The sequence below is a fragment of the Crocuta crocuta genome, unplaced genomic scaffold, assembly GCF_008692635.1.
Source record: "Crocuta crocuta isolate KB4526 unplaced genomic scaffold, BGI_CrCroc_1.0 scaffold118, whole genome shotgun sequence".
NCBI lineage: Eukaryota > Metazoa > Chordata > Mammalia > Carnivora > Hyaenidae > Crocuta > Crocuta crocuta.
In genome coordinates, this window is record NW_027551558.1 from 8,195,884 (window position 1) to 8,219,556 (window position 23,673).

A 23,673-nucleotide genomic window follows, 5' to 3' on the forward strand; every position below is an offset into this window, starting at 1 on the left:
TTTTTTGTAAAAAGAATGCCTACAAACATATCAGAAGTTAAGCCTTTTAAGGCATAAGTTCTAGAGTTCTGTAGGCATCAGACTTCTTGGAGCAACATTCTGAAAAGCCTGGAAATTTCAAATAAAGTCAAATAAATATAGCACTCTGTAGATCTTAAACAAGGCTGGATGAGAGGATTAAACCATGTACCCAGGGAAAGGTTTGCACAGAGAAACTGCAAACCAGTTCTAAAAATACCGATGTGATTATCCACCACCATGGTTTTAGGCGGGGGGAACAGGGAAGGGATCACAATCTAATCCAAACCTGGCATTTCTGGGAGAATGGCCATATCACTGTGCACACAAACCAGACCCTCAGCCTCCTTCCAGCAGCATGCCACCACCACTCAGATGGCTTCTGTCACCAGCTGGTCATTAAACAGGTCCGAAGGAGGGAGGACAGAGAGAAAACAACTCCAAAACTGCCTTCTTGTTTGTAATGATCTTACATGCCTACACGTTTGCAATTTTGAGTGGGGCTGCTTTCCCAGTTCCTCGGTGGGGCAGGACGCAGCAGTCAGGCTGTCAGTATCAAGAAAGAACAATTAATAGGTTCATGAGTCTGTTCCAGCTGCCGTGACAAAACACCACAGTCTGGGCAGCTTAAACAACAGACATCTATGTTCTCACAGTTCTGGAGACTGGAAGTCCAAAATTAAGAGGCTAGCAGGTAGGTTCCTCCTGAGGCCTCTCTCCATGGTATGCAGATGGCCACCCTCTTGCTGTGTCCCCACAAGGCCTTTAATCTGTGAGCCCCTCTCTGCTGTCCCTTCTTCTAGGAATACCAGTTGTATTGGATTAGGGCCCTGTCCTTATGACCTCATTTAACCTTAACTGTCCCTTTAGAGAGACTATGTCCAAATACAGTCATATTGGGGGTCAGGACTTAAACATATGAATGGCAGGGAGGGACAGTTTAGTCCGTAACAACACACCTTACAGATTGTACCAGGCGTCCTGTAATCTAATGCAATGCCCACGTCCAGCATGTGGGTTGGTGGATGCTGCCAGTAAGAGGTCAAGGATGAGAGGTGGCAAAGCAATCCCCACGTTTCTGCTTGCACAGGGTGCACTGCCCTCTTACTGAATCCCCTCTCTCCCCGCATCTGACCTGCTGCGATGGCGCTGGGGGAGCCTGTGGTCAAGCACACACCAGTCATTATCTCACTGAGTGCTCAGGGTGACCTTTTAACATTTGATGTCCGCTGTCAGAGATGGAAAAGTGACCAGTCAATGTTACAACTCGGACAGTACCAGAACCAGGACACACCAATCCCTGACTGTAAACTCCAGGCCCCAAGCTTCTCCCTCACTCCATCTTTACAATCTCCAGGTCAGGACTGTACATGCTCTGAACATGACATTTAAAATACACCTTCGACAAAAGACCCAGAATGAATCAGAGCCAGATGAGGGCTCTATCCAGAGAGGACCAATAACATTGCTTCTCACACAGAATTAAAGAAAGTCACACTCGAATGTTTAGTTTAATAAACTGTATAATAAAAACCATCTGAAGGTGGGTAAGAAAATAGACATCTCTGTCTTTTTTGTTCCTCTCTTCCTCATTTACTGCTCTCCTTTGCATCAGGTGATAATATTTTCTAGTGTAACCTTTAATTACTTTATCCACATAATTCCAGGGAGACATAGAAACATTCTGCCTGTATATTTCTATTCCCTTTGTTCAACTATTCCTACACATATATCTATATATACTAGAAACCCAAAAATATACCGTTACTATTTCTTTACATAGCTTCATGTTTTTAAAGAAGAAAAACATGAAGAAAAGCAGGTATACATTTACAGAGCTATTTCTATTACTTATTTACTATTTCTGGTTCTCTTCATTCTGTCCTATGGATTCAAGTTACCTAATGTAGTATAATTCCCCTCCCCCAGGAAGGCTTTGCTTCCATTACCTCCTTTATGCTGTTATTGCCAAATACATTACGTTTCTAAATGTTATTGGCCCAACAATATAGCCATATGCATATCATTTAATAAAATTGCTTTTTAAGTCAGTTCAAAGAAGAAAGGGGGAGAAATACACATTTACACTGCCTTTTATAACTATATGATAACTTACACTGCTGGCATTCTTGGTTTCCTCATATGGATTTGTTTGTTTGTTTTTTTAATGTTTCATTTATTTCTGAGAGAGAGAGAGAGAGAGAGCGAGCGAGCAGGGTCAGAGAAAGAGGGAGACACAGAATCCAAAACAGGCCCCAGGCTCTGAGCTAGCTGTCAGCACAGAGTTCGACTCGGGGCTCGAACCCACAAACCGTGAGATCATGATCTGAGCCGAAGTCGGACGCTTAACCGACAGAGCCACTCAGGCGCCCGTCCTTGTATGGATTTGAATAGTCATCCGTGGTCATTTGCTTTCAACAACAACTTTCCTTAAGTATCCTGTAAGGCAGGTCTGCTGACGACAAATTGTTTTTGTTTTTATTTTAATTTTAGAATCTCTTTCTTCCACCTTCAATGCTGAGAGGGAGTTTTGCTGGATATAAGACCCTTGGTTGGTGGGTTATTTTCCTTTCAGGACTTTGAATAAGCCATCCCACTGTCTTCTCTATCCCACGTCCACTGTTTCTATGAGAGGTCAGTGGCTAATATTACTGGGATTCATTGGTACAATATGAGTCATTTTTCTCTTGCTGCTTTCCAGCTACATTTTTTACTATGACATGCCTAGGTGTGGATTTCTTTGTATTTATACTATCGGAGTTTATTGTGTTCCTTAAATGTGTAGATTGTTTTCCATCAAATTTGGGAGGTTTTCAGCCATTATTTCTTTTTTCTTCTGTTCCTTTCTCCTCACCTTCTGCTATTTGTATTATATGGATATTGGTGTGTTTAATGATATCCTAAATTTCTCTGAGGCTCTGTTTGTTTTCTTTATTTTTCCTCTGTCATTTGAAATGCATAATCTATCACCCTATCTTTAAGCTTATTAGTTCTATCATCTGCTAGTTAATATCTAGTGCTGTGCCCTTCCAGTGAATTCCTCACACGAGTTACTTTACTGTTCGACTCCAGAATTTCCATTTGGTTTGGGTTTTTTGTTTTGTTGTTGTTGTTTTAAGTAGGCTCCATGCCCAACATGGGGCTTGAATTCGTGACCCTGAATCAAGAATCAGATGCCCTACCGATTGAGCCAGCCAGACACCCTAACCATTAGGTTCACTTTTATATTTTCTATCTCTTTACTGATTTATTCCCTAATTGGTCAGATGCTGTCATCATATCAGGTCTTTACTTCATTAAGCATGCTCCTCCAGTTCTCTGAATACATTTATCATGGCTGATAAGAAGTCTTGGTCTAATAAACCCAGCATCTCAGCCCTCTCCCACACAGTTTCTTCACTTTTTAAAAATCTCATCTCAAAGTCCTATTTCTTTGCATGTCTTATCTTTATTTGTCGAAAGCTGGACCTTTTAAATACACTGTAGATCTCTGAATGGTGATCCTCTCCTCCCTGGGGCTTGTTTCTATTTATTCTTCCAGTGAGTTGGCTGGACTCCTCTAGTGAAGTTCGTCCCTGCCCCCTCTTCCCCACAGAACTCGGCTTCCAATGGTGTTCCTCAGGGGGCACAGTCTCCCTGGGATGACAATGGTTTTATTAGGGCTCTCCTCTTCCCTGCTCGCTTTCAGGCTGCCTGCCTCTGATGTTATCACACCCAGCTGTTAGCCTCCATGAATTGCAGGTTTGGAATGTTCTGTTTTTGACGATGATCTGGGACGTCAATTGTTACACAGCCTGATCCAGTTAAATGCAGGCCTTTGTGAAGGGGTAGTTTTTGATGTTTGTGTTTGAGGTCTGTTCTGACCCCAGGAGGGTTCTTCCTAGTTGTCTCTTTCCCTGGTTGTCTCTTGCCTAAAGCTTCAACTCTTGCTCTCAGGGACCTACCAGCCTCGTTACTTGCTTACCACCAAAATCTCTGTTTTTGAGTGTATCATTAGGTCTGAACTTCCCCATACTCCGTTGTAAATAAATTCAGCACCTTTGGGGAGAGCCTCAGAGCTTTCTCTTCTTATGGCCTACCTCTTCCCCTCCTTGGCAAAATCTCTGAGCCACTGCCCTGGAGCTGGGGTCAAGGACAGTGGCCCACTTCTCTCAGAGTGGCACCCTTGTTTTATGAACAGAGTGCTGGGTGGGGGCAGTAGCTCTTGATCTTCTAGGCTTGACTCTTCTGGAATTGAGCCTCTGCCCTACAAGTAAACTGGGGTAACAGGGGCCAATTGGGGCCTCAGGATTCTCAGCTTGGTGAAGAGCCTCCACCCTACATGTAGAGGCTGGTTGTACTTGCCTGGAATTTAGCCTCTGCAACATGAAGCTCGAGGGGAATGAGAAATGCTGGCAGCTGTCCCTCTCAGGGAGATGTTAGAGCCCTTGATGGAAACCCAGGGGAGAGGAAGCCACACCTTCTTGGCCACATCCAGCCAAAGGTATGGCTTCTGTCACGCTGACCTAAGCAGGGAAAAGAAGGCAAAAGCTCAAGTGCCACAAACTCTTGCTGTTATTACTGTGGTTTACTACATTTTCCTGAATAAATGTTTCTTCATTTGCTGTATGCCTTTAGGGCAATTTCCAGATATTTTAATTGATTTCCTTAAAAATTTGTTATCAATGATTGTTGTTTTGCTGAGGAGCAGATCTGCAGAACTCCTAATAGTATCATTCCAGAAGTAGATCCTGATAGAATTTATACTTAATTTCTAACAAAGAACAAAACACTACATGCAAGTTCCTTTTAGTCTAATATTCCATGTCAGGGAAGCTGGCATCAACCAGCAGAGTAGGAATTCTACACACTAAGAGGAAACTTCCCTCAGGAGGAACTAAGCCATACCTTTAAAAATACGTTATTTTTAAAGGAGCTCCTGAGTAGCTCAGTCAGTTAAGCGTCCAACTCTTGATTTTGACTCAGGTCATGATCTCACAGGTTTGTGAGATCGAGCTCTGCACGGGGCTCTGCACTGACAGAGTAGAGCCTGCTTGGGATTCTCTCTCCCCACTCTCTCTGTCCTTTCCCAACTTGTGCGTGCACTACCATGCATGGTTGGATCATCAGGAAGCATATGAACCACAATACAGCCCTCACAATAAATACCCATCACATAAACTCTCTCCTACACCTAAAAGTCTCATTTCATCCTGGGTCACTCAGCTGAGAAGGCCAAAAGGGTTCCAATCAACATCTGAGAGAAATGTGGTACTCTTCCCTCCCAAAAAACACTGGTTTGGGGAGAGAGGCTGGGGAGAGAGGACAGTTGCTAACACATTCTTGGAAATCACCAAGTACTGTCCATTCCCCAAGGGCAGCAGATGGCATTCTGAGAACCAAACTGAGGAGAGGGCTGGGAATGTGACACCACCAGATAACCATCTCTACCCACTCGGCAGGGGGTGGGGGCTAGGAAGGTGGTTCCAGTGCTGGCTCTGCCATGCAGGAGCTGAGAAGGGGATTGCACTCTGGAACCCCTCCAGCCCCAGATTCCTCATCTATGAAATGGAGCTCCTCGATCACCCACAAAGCCCAAAGTCAGTCCTTAGCAAACCGCCATTGTTCTGCGGAGTTCCTCAATAGGCTCTGCATCCCCTGAGTGTTCCTCCAGATAGCAAACTGATGCCAGAAGGTTGTGCTTCCTGTACAGGCATGATGGGCACTCTTTACAGAGTCAGCCAGTGCCTGGACCTCCCCCAGGCCCTGATTGTGCTCACCTTCATGAAGGTACCAATGGAGTCATCCCTAAAGGACCCCATGATATCACAGGAATCCAGATCCCTGCCCTCACACCCCTGTGAGATTTCCCCCCAGCTGGCTGAGGCAGGACAGATTCCAGGTGTGAGATGGGAATCAGTGATAAAGGACATGATGTACCTGCCCCCAGAGAGCATATCAGCAGGGTCTATCCCTTCAGACAATAAGAGAGATGTTCCAGTAGGGAAATCTCTAGCAGTTCCTTTTGGCCACAGAGATTATTAGCTGGGTGGCAATTTTAAAAAAGCAAACCACACTAGAAAAAAATGTTATAAAATATACTGTACTCTTGCCACAACACAGATCCAGTCCTGTCCCCTACCTGCATGCCCTGACAGTCCCTTCCATCTGCAGTATGGGGATGAAAAGGAACACAACTCCATGTGTGACTGTACACAAAGGTGCAGGCTTGTCTCTCTATGAAATGCACTAGGCTTACTGCTCTTTCTCCGTTGTCCCATCTACCCATTATGATGGCTTCCCTCTCGTCACCCATAATCAGGTTACCAGCTTTTTATTTTTTTTTTTTAATTNTCAGGTTACCGGCTTTTAATGTTCTTGTCAACCGAAGCATGATGCTTCTCCCTGGCCCCCCTCCTGGGGACTCGGAAACCAAACCATCCAGATGAGAGCGCATGTGAGTGCTTTTGAGAACGTCCACCACATGAGGGCCTTAGGGGCTCACAGGTGCTTGGTTTACCTTCTGCTCCCCAGACCCGCCCCACACTGGCTCCGCGGGTGGCTGCTTGTGAAACAATCTTGCCTTACATGTTTGTTACTGTGCTATTGGGTCAGGGAGCAGCATGCTACCAGGAAGGCAGTTGCTGAAAACAAAGACTTTAACACAAACTTAAAAACAAAATCCACCATCTGACTCTGCGACTACTCATACTGTGAGAATCTTCTGGAAATGCACAAAGCTCACCTCCCACTCTTTTTGGAAATACAATTTGTTTTTGATTAACTGGGTCTCAACTACAATTAGATACAGATGGAACTTATCGTTCCCACTATTGTCTGTCTGACACAGTTTGGGTTTTGATTTTTTTCCCCCACCACCAGAAAGAAATGCAACTTCATTTTATCCCCCCCAACTATAATTTTCTTTAATTATGAAGTTAGCATTTAAATGCTTCTTTTCTTTGGGAAGTGTTTTATTTTGTTCTAAGCAGAAAGAGTCCTCATACCGTAAAATAATAATTTTGGAAAACAAACAAGCCCTTCAAGATCTGCTGTGAAACCCAAAAGAGCGAATATTTTGCCTCAAAGTGTTTTCTGGCCAGATTTGTGGCAGGTGTCCACCCTTCACCTAGTTGTCACCACTGACGGGTCCTCTAGATTCCCCCCTCATTGACTGGGAGGGCTTGGTGTCACAGACTAGTGGCGATTCTGGGACAAGAAGTATAATCCTAGTTTCAAGCAGAATGAGAGGAAGGAAGGGATCCCCACAAGGACAATAAAGGCTCAGGACCAAACCAGGTCGCAAATACCTCTGGAAGTACCTCAATATCTAACCGATGAGAGTCAAACTCCCTTGCCCAAAGCCCCAAGGTCTTCCTCCGTGTTTACCATAATACCATAGGCGTGAGGACTGGTACCTCTGTGAGACCCAACTGAGAAGACCACCATAGGATAGACCCAGTCCCTCCCATATGGTGTCTTCATCTTCATATGGGGCTCCATTCTCCAGATCCAGGTACTGTCTCTTTTCAGAGATTCCTATGCGACGAGCAATATAGTCAGAAAAAAGGAAACCAGCAGAAAACCCTAGCCCTCAAGAGGACATTCTTGACTTTCTAGAGCTGGCAGTGCTGTTCCTTGCCCCTCCCGCTCCACTCTAGTCTCCTCCTGCTCCAAAACATGGAGTCTTCCTTCCTTTGTCCCTGAGCCCCTCCCTCCCCCACAGCCAACGCATCACCAAGTCCCGGTGACATGGTGACACACCCAGAACCGGAGTCCTGCTCACTATCTCCACAGCTCCCCCCTCACTCCCAGCCACCACACCTTAGGAGATCACAAGGAGTTCTGGATAAACTTCATTGCCCTGGGCCTTTCTAGACTGTGCACATCACTCCACACACACATGAGTCCTACAAAGATGTTAATTCCAAACAGAGGGAATGGAAAAGACAGACCGAATTTGGCATAGAGAAAGGGCGTAAAACCCTACACAAAAGTCCACATTAGCCAAGGACAAAAACTCAGGCCAAACAGTGAAAGATGCCTCTATCACTCTCTCCTGGAAACAAGTTATGTGCCCAGAGTTACGGCAGGGGGCCGCATTCCTGTGCATCCTCTCAGCCTCAGGGCAGGGAGCCCCTTCCCCTTTCCTTCTCTGTTGAGAAGAAACCTTTAGGGCCAAATTTCCCTCAGAGCAAGATTGTCAAAGGAGTCAGGCACCTCGGGGTTGCAGCACAGTGCTCCAAAATCCCCAAGACTGGGGCACCTGGGTGGCTCAGTCGGTTGGGCATCCAACTCCGGCTCAGGTCATGAACTCATGATTCATGGCTTCGAGTCCCGCGTCGGGCTCTGTGCTGACAGCTAGTTCAGAGCCTGGAGCCTGTTTTGGATTCTGTGTCTACCTCTCTCTCTGACTCTCGCCTGCTCATGCTCTCTCTCTCTCAGAAATAAATAAAAACATTTAAAAAAAAATTAAAGAAACAAAATCCCCAAGATAAAAGATGCTGAACCACTTGGTACTGATGCTGCCAACAGATGGGAGTGTAAATGACAGCTCCCATTTGGTGCTTCAGTGAGCCAGTGCCATCAGTGTCATTCATCATGACAGGGCCCTTTGCCACCACCGAGGACAACCACAAAGACAGGAAAAGGTTGCGGGCCCAGCCTAGTCCTCAGTGTGTGCCTCCACTCTCCTGCACCACGCCAATTTTATCTACTAAGCCATCCAGTAGATGATGCCTACATCCCTCTCCCTTGAGGTCCAATATAGCATTTCCAAGTCAACTAGCCACCAGCTGTGGACTCATGGCACCCACTGAAGTGTGAGGCCACATTCTCTTCAGAATTGGCTTTTCCTGGATTCTCTCCCTTTGGGGCCCCACCATGCTCAGGAGCTCAGACAGATCTGACACAGCTTTCCAATCATGAAACAAACTGGTCACTCAGTACTACCTCCTCTTCTTTTGAGGTTTCTCTGCTCTCATCACCCTCTTTTCTAATACCACTGGCACCCCGCAGAGGGCTAAGGCAATCGGCCCAACACTGGCTTCCCAGTGAGGCTGAGAACCAAAACTACATCACGTACACACACATGCACACAGACATGCATGCACTCACTTAAAGGCAAGGGTCTGGAGTCTTTAGGTCGGGATGTGAGGCTTCTATCAAGTAGCTCTCACATCAAGATCCCACAGCACTTCCCACCACACCCCAGACACAGGAGCTGGCTCCGAGCCCAGCCCCTAGACCTGTCCCTGAACCTCAACTTCAAGCAGCCCTCCCTTTAAGGAGCTATGGCTCTGTTTCCTATTTACCCAGCTCAACGTGTCAAAACTTCTTTTCCATTGGGTTGTTTTCTCAGGTTAGACTTTATTGCTTTTGACCAAGAGCCACTACAAGACTCAGGGTGCAGGAATCATTCATTCAGGACATAGCATCCACCATGAGCTGGCAAGAAAGTATGTGACTTCAGAGCAAGAGCCTATGCATAAAGATATCACCAGTATAGTGACAATTTCAAAAACAGAACTCAGAATAAGGGGCACATCAATTTATAACTGTAAGATGATATGTGTAGAGCCCAAGAAGGAGGCAGAGCTGGCCAATGGAGGAGGTTTTCAGTTACCCCTCACTAGTATTGCTACTTACATGTTTTGCTTTCATCTTTGTCACTCAGTTGAGTGCACAGGAACTGAAATTATAACACTTTTAGACACTCAGTGCCCATGTCTTAGTTTCTAATACCATATTCTCCAGTAAAAGGGCTGAGGGTCCTTTGGAGAAATGGTTGATTCTAGGGCTGGGACAGGAAAATAACAAGATGAGCATGGAGTGTCTTACAGTGTCAAAAAGGAGGGACGTGCTAAAACAACAAAAAACAAAAACCCAGTAAAAAGTCCCATAACAATGGGAGTATGACGAAGGGTCCCAGGAGCCGACTGAAGGAGCTTCCAGCAGCCAAAGCTGGAATGATGTGAGCAATGAAATAAATAACCTAATACTGGATTATAACCCAAAGTCTAAAATAAATATCCATGACTCTATACTAATATAAATGAATGAATAAACAAACAAACAAATAGAATTCTTCCCATACTGAAGGGAATACCAAATAATTCCATTTGGAATTCCATACTGAAGAATCCCAAATAATTGATGTCCTGTCCCTTCAAAGAGGTAAAGCCTCTCACCCCTTACCTGTGGGCCACACATGACAAATGCCTTCCAAAGAGAACATTATATAGGAGGTGGGAGTATACCTTTACAAGAAGAAACCTGATAGACCTCACCTGAGCCCAGTGCTCAAGGTCAGAGTCCACAGTGATAAGTCATGTTGACAGTGTGTGCCCTGCTGTGATGTGACCAGAAGGGGACTTCATCCTTGTGGCCTTGCTCTCCAAAACCCATATCCCCAATATTACATGAGAAAAACATCAGACAAACCCATGACAAGGGTGGGTTATAAATATCTGGACAGTAGTCCTCAAAATTGTCAAGGTCATCACAAGGGAAGTCAAAAATTCTCACAACCAAGAGGACTCTAAGGAATTAAGATGAGTAAGTGTAATGTGGTATCCTGGATAAGGATCTGGAGACAGGAAAACAAAGCATGGAGTTTAGTTAATAATAATGCATCAATATCGGTTCATTAGCTGTGACTGATGTACCACGATAATTTAAGACGTTAACAATGTGGGAACACGGGTGGGGGCAGGAGATAGAGAGGAACTCTGTACTATCTTTGCAACTTTTCTATAAACCTAAGACTATTCTAAAATTTAAAAGTTTATTTAAGAAAATAATCTTAGCTCTGAATCAACTGACCTTCCCTCCCGCCCCCACCTTTTTTTTTTTCTTAAAGCAGGAATGGTAACCTATATTTATCTCCTCCCAGCGCTTAATTACCTCTGGCCTCCTTAGGCTCCAATCACTGTACATTTGTGGGCTTGCTGAGTGTTGGCTTCCAGTCTCCCCCATGCCTACTTCCTGCCGTTGGCTGAGGTCACTGGCACAATGGCTCTAGGTCAAGGCAGGCAGACTCTTCACATGACAGGTCCCACTGGGCTAAGGCCATCAGAAGTAGAGCAATCAGACATTTGAGAAGCAGCTGCCTTGCCCTTCATGCATCCCAGCCTTCTAAGAATTGGCTTCTATTCCTAGACTCCTCTGATGTAATTCGTCTGCAGGGATCCAGCACATGATCTAAAATCTCTGTGGTCTGGGCCTGATTCACCTACCTCAAGCTGCAGGGCCTCCGGGCAACTCTGGGGAGCCCCTGCCTGGCCTGAGCCAGGTCTCCCTTCTTCCGACTCCCCTGCAAATCCACCAGTTTCCACTTTTTTAGGCCGTTGAGCTGTACCACTGCTTGGGGACATAGGCTCACGAGAAAGTAGAAGGGGTTCCTCTTCCTAGAGGAACTTCCTAGAGGAACTAAGAACAAGGAAAGGAGCAGGACAGGAAAAAAGCAAAAGGAGAGAAGATGAGAGAACAGGGCAGCGCTGTGCTGGATAAGAAGCAAGATTTTTCAAAGTGCCCAGACTTTCGGCACCGCAGGAGAGTTCACAGCATCTCTGCTCCTCCACAAAGTGTCTCTGCTACCAGGATACGTTGGACCCTTAGACTATCTTGTAAGAGTGCTGGCGATGTATGTGCTTTTCCATAAAACATGGCCTAACTGATTACTGAGATTTCGGGAAACAACATAAATCAGTCAACGTCATTATGGCTCCCTATGAAGATACCCGGAAAAACACCCGAAAAAGCTAGAAATTGAGGCTTCTGTTATAGGGAGGCATCAGGGAACAAACCGGCTGCCAGGCTAGCATGGTCCGCTCTGTGGGGCTGCGGCAAATCTCCCACTGCAGGTGGTGATTCGAAACTTCTAGACAGTCCTGTTTCTAATTTAACTTTCTCAACAGGAGGCACCCCTTACCTCTTTTTAGTGAAACCTAAATAATTTTTATGAAGAAGAGATCATTTAATTTGGGTGGTTTAGCAAATGGCATGTTTTAGTACTTTAGACAAGGTGTTCCCAACAGATTTCTATTTTCTCAGTTCAGACTTACTTCAAGAAAAGAACATCCTACAATGACAACAGGACTCTGGGTTAACCCATTCAAAGTATGATGAATGAAGAAAGTTCTCAAAAGTCTCATTTAAAAATATTCTCAAATTAATAAGATGCTTACACTCTGAAATCAACAAAATAAAGGAACCCGTGGGGCACCTGGGTGGCTCAGTCGATTAAGCATCCAACTTCGGCTCAGGTCATGATCTCACAGTTCGTGGGTTTCAGCCCCTCATCGGGCTCTGTGCTGACCACTAGCTCAGAGCCTGGGGCCTGTCTTCGGATTCTGTGTCTCCCTCTCTCTCTGACCCTCCCCTATTCACACTGTCTCTCTCTCTCAAAAATAAAAAATTAAAAATTGTTTTCTTTAAATAAATAAAGGAACCCGCAGCTGAGCTGCCGTCACTAGAAGAATGGCAGCAGTGGTCCCTAAGTGACAGCTGGTGCTACAGGTGGGGAACAACCAGACAGACGCCAGCTGCCCGGTACCCAAGTCGTGCCGGGACCCACCCTGGAGATGTCTCAATCTGACCCTGCAGTCAGCCAAGGACAGCAAGCACAGGAACGCTGAAAAGAAAAGCTACCACAGTTCCCTTACTGCAAGTTTGGAAAGTAAAGGAGGAAATCCCCACTCAAAACCACACTTTCACTACAGTTAGCTCTCTAGTTTCATAGATAAGATCTGTGTGTACAAAAGGGAGAGTAGCCAGTGTTTTCATTTGCATGTTTGATTGTAAACATATCTCATGCTTGGCCAGGCTGCATGCAGATCATATATTACAGACCACATCAACATCTTCATGCACATTCAGATTTTAACTTAATCTACAATATGTCTAGGGTGCCTGGGTGGCTCAGTCAGTTAAGCGTCTGACTCTTGATTTTGATTCAGGTCAGGATCTCATGGTGGGAGATTGAGCCCCACGTCAGGCTGTGCTGACAGAGAGGAGCCTGCTTGGGATTCTCTTGCTCCCTCTCTCTCTCTACCCCTCCCCTGCTCACATGCAGGTTCTCTCTCTCTCCCTCAAAATACATAAGCATTTAAAAAATAATAAAATAAAATATGTCTTACAAAGAAGATATCATGTGGCTATTTCTTCAGCTCTCAGGCAGTCACTGGCCAGGTGGCAAAGCTGCAAAGACCCTGAGTGGTGGTGATGGAAGTGGGGACAGTCTTCGCTGGTACAAAGGCCAGACCTGTTGGTAGAGTGCGGTCACATCCCTTCAGGCTGGGCCATCCGTGCACAAAGCAGACGCACGGCCGAGCTGGAGTGTGCTGTGTGCTGTGTGCTGTGCATATGTGTTGGAGGCGTGGGGGTACGTTTGCTGCAGAGTGAGCATGAGAAGACTGGCGTCCCTGCCCTCTGGCAGGATCTCAGGAAAAGCCGCTCACGGCAGCACTGCTTCTGCCAGTCACATATTTTATGCCATAAATCACAAGATTTAATAGAAGCCTAAATGCCTGTTAGGGACATAGTAAATTATAGTTCGGTCATATGGTGAAATATGGTGAAATACTGTGCAGAATTTGAAATGGAGATCATGGAGTTTATAACAACTGACAGGTGAAAACGTAAAACTCTAGGACCTACCAATGTAAATACGCAGAAGTACATACACACACAAAGTGGAAGACGTTAAGAAGAAAATATATTAAAATGATAATGCTGGTAGTGGCTGTACAAGATTTTCTTGTCTATCTATAGGACCCTGTTTTGCTAAACCCTTTCCAATGAGCATGCAACATTTCATTAACTACACCCACATTAGGTAGTTTAGTATCTCCGCACTATTTTGGGCCTTCTTGTAGTACCCTTCCCACCCTGCTCCCAGGGATAATTCTTCCCTCTGCCTCCCAGACTCTGCTGGAAGAGGGGGCCTCAGATGCCTTACCCCTCCCCCAATCTCACACAGTGCTTGGCACACATCCCCTCCATCACCCTAGTCACATGAAAAGTTCACACCCCAGACTCTCAGCTCTTGGGACAGTGACTGGGGCTCGGCCACGCCTGTACCACAGGGCCAATGGCATAAAGCTCCAGTGGGCCTGGCAGACAGGAAGTAAGGGGGAGCCAAGAACAGGCTACATAGCAGAATGGGAGGCGGAGATTCAGAGGGCTGGGACCCAGAGATGGACACCCCGGGGGCAGTTTCAGGAATAACCACAGAGTGGGAAGCAGAAGTCCAGAAGTCGAGCTTGGTGATGTAGACATCCCTGCAGACATGAGAAAAGTAAGGAGGTAACAGGACTTCAGAGGCAGGTGCTGAGTCCTTTCCGGAACCCAGAGTAACTTGAAGTGACAGAGAGCAGTGACAGAAGGTGGAGAGGATGGCACAGTCACGGGTCACAGAGGAAGGGGCTCCCAAGCCCACTTCTGGAAGGAGATGTAGGATGAGCAGAGGAAGAACCCCAAGTTCATTTCAAGGCCTCTGGCTCTCTAGGGAGAATCACCCATGTTTCAGCTTATGTGAGGAGGCAAAGGGGAAAGTGGGGTGAGGAGCAAGAGCTTCATTATGCAAAAGGAAAGGCTCCCAGCAGAGAGTGGAAAGGAAAACTTCACTGAATATAAACACAGTCCATCTGTCAGACACAGCCCATTTGTTCACCCAACCCTGGATGGCCACACAGCAGGGTGTGTCCCTCTCCCACCGTGAATGGGCGCAGAGCAGCTGCCAGGAAGGTGGGACAGGTCCGGGAAGAGGGGGAACAGAGAGCCGGCCTGGGATGCTGTCTTCAGGGCAGGGCTCCTGAGCCATGCGCATGACAAGGGTTTAAAGCAGAGATCACAGGGATGCTCAGTGGCAGACAAACCTGACCAAATAAAGCCAACTCTGCAACAAAGGTGGACACAAGACCAGCGTGTGCCTTGCAGGAGGAATCTGGACAAGCTGACACCTGCCCCAGCATGCTCCCACTACAGCAGGGCAGGCGGGATGAGAAAGAGGAGGTAGCACAGTCCATCAGGACTCGGCCCCACCCTGAACTCGACTATTCCCTTACCACCTTGGGCGGCTGGCCAGGCAGCCACAAGCCCAAATTCAAGCTATTTCTGACCATAAGCATTTCTGACCAAGACTGAAACTGAGAATTAATAAGTAGTGCTTCCTTCCCATCCCCCAACAACCAAAATCTGTAAAGACTGAGTCACAAAATACAAAGGTTTAAGTGGGTAAAAATAATAAAATGTAAATTGAGGACAGAGGACTGAGGGAGACACTCGGGCATGTGTAGTTTCATTTCAGTTGTACTGGGATTAAACTGTCAAGCTGAAGACATTTCCTAGTATCATTCTTCCTCTAGTTTTTCATATAAACTATCACCTAACAAAATTTTTTATTTAAATAAAGTAGATCCAAAATTCCTATCCATACTACATTTTCACGAATCCTTTAACTTTTCTTTCAAAAAAGTAATATAGGTGAAATAAAATTCTAAAGCTTACATCAGAAGCCATGCCTTTCTGTTAAATAAGAAGATATGCACACATCATTTTAGATCACATCCCTGGATGTCAACCACACTTGCCCAATGTCAGTAGTGACTTGCTGGTTGCTGGCATCTACCCCCCATGACAGGCCCACTGGGGAGACGACTCCATTCAGATAGAAGTGACAAGTGGGGGGCCACCACATGCCTGCCCACAGCCTGCCTCTTTCTACCCTCCAGGAGAGCCAATTACACCTGTCTAGAAGTACCCACCTTTCATTTTCAACCCACACCAGCCTGCCCTCTTTGTGGGGCCCTCACATCCTGGACCAGGTGTGACCACCAATTCTTGACCTCCATCAAGGCCCACCTAGACTTGTTCCAGTAAGCTAAAGCATGCCTGGCCAAGAGGTTCCTAAGTGGCGATTTAACCTGCCATCCCTGAAAGGGGTGGGGGTGGAATTTTACCCAGACCTCCAAGGTCTCCACCCCCAAAACATGATAATGTATGAGTTACAGGCACAAAGCAGGGAAAAAAGGGGTCAGAAATCAGGGTCCCTCACATCACCTGCTGTGCCACCTTCTTTACCACTGCTTCTGTTTATTGAAACTTTTCCAGTTTACAAAGTACACAATGTTGAGCTAATAGGCCAGGAAAAGATATCACACAACCCAACTCCAATGTGGTAGACTCGAAAATAAAGGGGAAAAGAAAAGCAAAAAGTGCTGTTGCTGCAGCCTTCACTAAAGAACAGAAAGCCTGGCACGGAGGCAGGGGTGGGGTGCGCCCTGAAGACCAGCTAACAGCTCTGGTCCAACAAGCATCCCACTGCAGACTGCGGCTGCCTTCCTCCCCTTCCTGCGAGGTACCATTTAGCAGGAGGGACAGCCAAATGCTAAAAAAAAACCTCTCCAAGCATAAGCTTGCTTGCTTACACTGGGTCACTTGGAGATATAATAAAACTTCCTCATAAATCTGCTATAAAGGCTCAATGTAGTAAAATCATCTCATATGGAGAACTGTGGTGTTAAATTACGTGGGGAATGGAGTCACTGAATCTCTATACCTAAACCACTTCAGACAGCGAAAACACACGCCAACCTAAGCCAAATGCAGCTCCATAAAGAAACCAGCACCCTCGCCATGCCATGGGATCACCCAGGGGTGGCTGGCAGCCGGAATCAGTGACTGCAAATGAACGAGGGTCCCGGCAGCCAAGAATGGTACATTTGAAACACGCCAAGTGACCGAGCTGGCTCTGCCACATAAAATGCTTCGAGGCTTTTGGGAAAGACATGCAGTTTCTTTCCTTCCGGAGCATTTTCAGAGGAAGATGTCTTGACCCCCACTCAGAGGCTCACACCATCCACAGGTGCTCCTCCAACCCCTCCTATTCACAACCTGCTGGCCTCTCTGTGGGGCGAGGACTTACACTGAGTGACACTCGGTGACACCCATGAACTCAGGATAGAAGCACCAGATGCAGGAAAATTGCACAGGTGCTCTAGCTAAATTCTGTTTAGTTAGGACCCCTGCCTCCAAAGAGTTTGGAGTTGAAAGATAACCAGCAAGTGAATTGGCAGCACGCCTGGTGCCTGGCATGGGAGCATGGGAGCAGGTCACACAACTCCTCATTATTACAGCTGGAAGGTCAAAGGCCTGTGGCAGCCCTGCCTGCGTGCTCGCCCTCCACAGGGGAGTGTGACTGGAGAGACAGACACACCGGCACCAGGGGCCACACCCAGCAACAAGGCAGGCGGGTTGAAGATTCAGTGCCTGAGGCTGCAGCTGGCTACTCAGAGGGCTGCAGACAGCGCCCGTTCTGCCTGACAAGGCTGCGGGCCAGGAGCAAGGGACCAAGTGTGCAAATGCACAGTGGCTGGCTGGCTACGTTGGTCATTTAGTCTCCAGCACAAGGAGAACCTACCAAGGCCTGAGACCGCATGAGAGGGAGCCCAGACTGAGGCCCAGCTCTTCAGAACTGACGGTGCAAGGGAGCAGTCGGCAACTCTGTCCCTAACAGGTAAAGTTACAACAGCACTCCTTTCTACACTGAGCCAAGAGAAACCATGACAGGACACTGGATAAAATCTAGGCTAGTCCCCTGAGCCTCCTGTCTCTGAGCCTCCCCTCCCTCCTGTCTCTCTCTGAGCCTCCCTTCCCTCCTCTGCAATTGGAAGTGAGTAATGACTTCATCAGGTGGCTGGGGATTCATGACTAAATCCTTGAAGCACACGTGACACAATGTCTGGCACGAGAGGCAACCTCGGGGCAGTGGGGGGTGGGGGGACGCTCCACCTGTCCAAGACAGTGAGGGCGCAGGATCCGCCAGGGACTCCACCAGGTACGCTTACAAATCAGGAAGAAAGGCTTTCTGCTTCCCTGCGGCTGAAGAGGGCAAGCCCAGAGGGAAGGATGCCGACACTGGGGGCTGAGGAAGCCCTGCAGCTCCCACTGGAAGAGACCGAACTCAGGCAAGATTGACCCCCAAAGATCCACCCCGCGCCGGGCTATTTGGAGGCAACTTCTATGGCCATAAGAAGATAAAAGTATGTCTGGGAAAGGCCTTCTGGAAAGTCACATACCACAGGCCTGGGAGGGGCAGGGTGGTTTGGGAACCTGGTACAGCCCAATGAAGACCCTGAGGAAGGAGCCCAGCTTAGGGCCAGGCACAATAGGGCTCCAAAGCTCATCACATGGTAACAGCTCAACCCAAACGGCCCCCCAGGAACCAAGGAGACTGGACAGGGCTTAGTTTTCTTTTTTTTTTTAATACATTTTTAAATGTTTATTCATTTTTGAGAGAGAAAGAGACCAAGTGGGAGAGGCCAGAGAGAGAAACACACAGAGAATCGAAGCAGGCTCCAGGCTCCAAACTGTCAGCACAGAGCCTGACACAGGGCTCGAACCCACAAACCATGAGACCATGACCTGAGCTAAAGTTGGACGCTCAACTGACTGAGCCACCCAGGCATCCCTCAGTTCTCTTTTAAAGTAAGTATCCCTTGGGGAAGAGGAGAGGGAAACAAGATTATTGGTATCATCTGTACCCCCAAATTCCATTTGTAACTGTTATTTGTTTCAGAGAAGCTGGCACATGACAGATGTTTTATGTATCAAAGTAAACCAAATGGGACCTCATCCTTACACTCTGTCCATGTGGTTTCTGCCAATCAACCACCTGCTTGTGTCACAGACAATATGGATTCCAGGCTACAAGTGAGTTCTGTGTCTCCTGTTAGGTTCCGAGAAGAACCTAAAGCAGCACATCTGGTCAATTTATAAATAGTGGGGTCATAACTCTGGTCCCCATGGCTGGGACAGGCTGGTTCAGACCAGTTATTCCCATGAACAGATACCAAACCAAACCATTCATTCATCCCTGAGGCCTCTGTGAACTAGAACTGGCATGTGATTATTACAGTGAAATAACGGGGCTCTTGGCTTTTAAGCCACCTTGCTAAACTCATCGTGGTGGGGTAGCCATGGGACATCTCATGAGGCACAGGCAGGAGGAGGTCCTGCCAGAGTACAGCAGATTCTGTCTCCCCCATCAGAACTGCTGTCCATTAGAGAGGGGCCAGGAACCCCTCTTCACACTCCCAGATTTAGAAATGTGAGCAACTGGCACTGAAAGAAGTAGCCCCATTTGGGGAAGGTGACACAAATAAGATAACATCTCCAGTGGGGGCTGGAAGAGGGACAAGTGTCCAGGATAACTCAAAGCACAGTCCAGGGACCAGCAGCATCAGCATCATGTGGGAGCTTGTAGGAAGTGCCTGACCTATCAGAGCCGACTCCCTGAGGTGGAGCCCAGTAATGTGCCTGGAACAAGGCCTCCAGACGATTCTATGCCACTGAAGCTGGAGAAGCTATGTCTAGCTTCCTGTTTTAGAAAGAGGCTTGAAGCTTGAAACAATTGTTTCCAAGTAAGTCTTCATGCTCTATGAAAACTCAGTCTTACCTCTCTTCAATCAACTGAAAAAGCACCACAAGAGAAAGACAAGGGTGTGGGCTACGTCCATGGACAGTGATGGAAGAAGGGAATGCAGAGTAAGTTAGGACAGAATGGGACCCTTAGCCTTCCTCAGCCTTCCCACCCCAGCCTCCCACCCTCCCCTCCTGGGGCACCTACCCTCTTCACAGCCACAAAGTTGACCAAGAAAAAAGGCCAAAAGAGAGATCACAACTATTTGGTGCAAGATGTGTGTGTGTGTGTGTGTGTGTGTGTGTGTGTGTGTGAGTGTGTGTTTATGTAACTCAACACCTCCCCACAGTTAACTCAGATCTGGGCTGAGGGCTGCCCCATCCCCACTCTGACCATAACTTCAGCAAAGCTGGGTAGAAAGCACCTAGGCTATAAGGAAGGCTCTTAGTCGCCTCTGCCCTGGAACCCCTCAGGTCTTGGGCAAATGACCTGATCCTCAGATCAACAGACAAGTAACAGAATGCTGTAAAAGCTCCCCCCAGACACAGAGACATCCTGGGTACAGACAGAGCAGGAGGCCTTCCCTCACGTCTTGAAGAGAGAGGCCTTCACCAAGCCCAGTCTGTCTGCTCGGCTGGCCCGAGGCTGTCCTCTTGGATGGGAGGGAAGATACTATGACTTAAACACAGTGTGCCTGAGACAGGAAAAGGAAATACCCACAAATTAAAAAGTACACCCTATTTTAGCTCTAAACACACATCCCTCTCACGGAGAGCAATGTCCAAAATAGCACATCCTATTTTAGGGAGATCAAAGGCAGCTCCTAAATGGGCCACAAAACAGACCCAGAGTTTGGAAGGTCAGGGCTGTGTAATAATACAAGGTTAGAAGCTGTGGATGGTGTTTAACCACCTCCCACTCCAGCCCATTTAAGGCCCAGGAAACTGAGACTCCAAGTCCTCCTGACTCAAATTCTGTCCTCCACCTCTGATCTCTCCGCCCATGTGGGAGCTCAGGCAGTGGCAGACAGAGGAGCCCGCAGCCTGTCCTCCCTCACCCTCCACGGTGTCCGGAGCAGGAGCAGCGCCCCTTGATGAATGGACACAGGCCGGAAGAGGTGGCAGCAGGGTGTGGCAGAGGGAGAAAGTCCCTGCTCATCAGCCAAGCTTTGGGTCGAAGAGGGTTAGTCACTCATGCGGGGACCGTGACTGCCAGGGTCTTATTCTCTCACAAAGGGAAGGAAGTTCCCATAACACCAACATTGTGTCCTGCGGACACAAGGCAGGGAAAGGTGACGGCCAGCCAAAACAGCTCAAGATCTGCTGGAATCGAGGCTTTGGTTAATCCTCTCTCGTTAGGCTGCGGTCTACAAACATGGTGTTGTACCCTAGATAGAGAAAGGCTGCAAGCAAAGATGCCCCTAGAACTGGGGAGCAGAGCCTGGGGCAGTCACTTGCCGAGACCGTGGTTTCCCCAGTTCAGGCAGGATGACCAGAATGTGCCACCACACCTGCTCAGGACAAAAGGCCACAAGTGTGCTGCTGCGGGTACCTCAGGGAGTCCGGACAGCAGGTGGAACGGACCCCCTGTCCCTGGAAGGAGGCCTACCCCACAGCCTGGGGCCAGACCATCTGTGTTCCAATCCCAGCCCTGCCACCTCCCAGGCCACGCATAACCAGAGTTGACTGGCTCGACCTCCTGCTCCTCAGTTTCTCCCTCTGAAACTGGCCTACGAAGCACCCACCTCATCGGGTTGTTGCATGGACGAGATTGTTTCATCCCCATAAACCGTACATGGCACACACACACGTGTTTGCTGCTATTCTTACTATCACTACTACCAAGGCCATGCAACACTCCCAAGCCCCCGGGACTGTCCCATCCATTCAGAAGCAAGGGTTCTGGAAGCACTCGTGCCAAGCCACTGGATCAAGGACAGCAGGAGAGGCTGTAAGCACCCAGGGAACGCAGAAAATTTACAACAGGAAATAAGGCCTTGATGAAGGTCGATAAATCTATTAAAAGCACCCATTAGAAACCTGGCTAGAAAAGAAGAGGCCAGAGGGCCCCCTGAGAATTTCTATGCTGGCAACCAGGAACTCAGACAGAGGCAGGCCCAACTCCCCTCCGGAGCTGGACAGGTCTCCTGGAACCCACCCCAGATGGCACCCTCAGCAGACTTGCCTCCAGCTCTTTCCTCCCTGCACACACCCAGGGCTGGGCCACAGTGCCGTGATTAGCGCCTCCAGGACGCCAGGACTGGGGATTGGAAACCTGATGGGGTGGGGGGAGGCTGCTGCTCACCCCCATAATAAAGGGTACGACCCAGCTAGAGACAGTCCCTGCTCTGAGGAGCTCCTGGGCTTGAACCCTCCTGAGGGCAGACCAGCAGGGCAACCTCCACTCAGTGTGGAGCCACGTTGAGATTGACCAAGAATCCAGTCGGGGTGAGTATATACAGACCCTCAGGGCCCAGTGCAGTTGGCACGGTACGTGTGTCCTAGCAATGCCTGGCCTGAAACCTGGCATTAACTGGCACTGAATAAGCAAAATTCAAATTCTAGGAACTATCAAGACTCAAATTTTTAAAAGGTTTCTGCAATCTCAATTTAAAAAAATAAATCAAGTATCTTACAATATAAATCCTCATTATCCTATATGCCCATTCTAATTAAATTCTCTTAAAAATTTTGAGATTAAAAAAAATTTTCAGGTGGCAAGTCTGACTCATTTTATTATGGAGGAAAACGTGGGCAAAATCTCATTGCTAAGGAGGCTCGTTACCACCAAGCTATTTGGAGTTGATTTTAGTAAGATTCTACCATCAAATCTTGACTACCTGTGGGTGGATTAAACATGTGTGGATGAGCCTTGGTAAACAATGAGAAAGCAGTGTATTTGTGGGGAAAAATGAAAACCACTACAATTGCACTCTACTGAGTACAATTTGGAATTATTGACAACAAAGGGGGACACACGGGGGCCCCCTACAGAAACAGGTCCTTCTCCATCATGAGAGTGCTGCTCCCCTCCTCCCAGAGCCCCCGCCCCAGTAAGGAAAACAGGGGGCGAGCAGTGGGCTGCTGTGGCCGCAGCTATAACCATTTTTGGTCGCGCTGTGAAATACTGACATTTTAAAATATAAAAACAACGTATCTGTGAAGTTCGACGTGCTTTTCAATTTTACATGTAACTTTTACCAGATTCAACTCATTTTGTACTACATTTTGGCTCCTTTTATGTTACCTGTGATTTTGCTTTAACCCTCTCCGACCAAGTCTGTCTTCCTGGTTAATCAAAAGTTGAGTTTCAACAGCTTGGGGGAGAGAGATGTTTTCGGTACTTGAACCACAGCCCACGGACAGGATTCTGGAAGGCTCTCTGTGACCTAGAAATCTGATAGGCTAACTCTCTGGCTCAAATGAAATCCCTTCCACGGCTTTCTCAGCACACGAAGGATGCAATCCACAGTCCTTCACCGGCAAGCACCTGTGGCCCAGCTACCTTTCCCAGGCTGACTAAACGCCACAGCACAGGTGGTTTCTCTCAGGCTTTCGAATATGTATGTCCATGCCTTCGCTCAGGCTGTCCCCTCTGCCAGGAATACCTTTCCTGTTCTTGTTCTTGTGGGCTTGGGCTTGACAATTCCTACTCATGTTTCATGACCAGTTTAAATAGCAGTTTCTCTGTGAAGCTTCTCCCACATCCAGGCAGAAATAAATACCCTCCGCTCTTTATGACACAGCCTTCTCTACAGCCATAAAGAAAAAAAAGTCTTTAATACCCTGTAAATCCCCATTTCCCCTGAGCTCAAAGGAAGGGACTGAATCATCTCCATCTTTAACCCTTCAGTGCTCAACACAGAGCTGACCCACGGAAGCAACCTCAAACAAGCTTTTATTAAATGACTGACTGAAAAACATCAATTTCGTATCTTCAACGCCCCAGAGGGGTTCAGTACATTAGAAAAACTACTTGCAATGCTTTTTTTAATCAATAAAATAGATGTTTTCTTAAAAGCCATGACTATAAAATAATGAAACTGATTTCCTTGTGCTTCGCTTAGGCTGATGTCAGTGGCAATGTGCAAGGAGAGGTAGCAGACTGCCAGGGAGATGGTGGATGCTGGGGCAACAGCAGCCTCGTTGAAACGGGTCTGCAGCCTCCAGCACCTCGTGGAATACGAGAAGGCCAAGACCTGGGGTCAGGAGCTTGGTTTGAATCTCATCTGTCACTCAGCAGCCAGGAGACGC

General features: G+C 47.4%; 1 protein-coding gene across 6 annotated transcripts in view; it reads right to left on the reverse strand.

The window, feature by feature from the left end:
- INPP4A (inositol polyphosphate-4-phosphatase type I A) overlaps positions 1-23,673 on the reverse strand; it is a 123,751-nt gene that overhangs the window by 81,898 nt on the left and 18,180 nt on the right. The gene's annotated exons all lie outside the window — the stretch shown is intronic.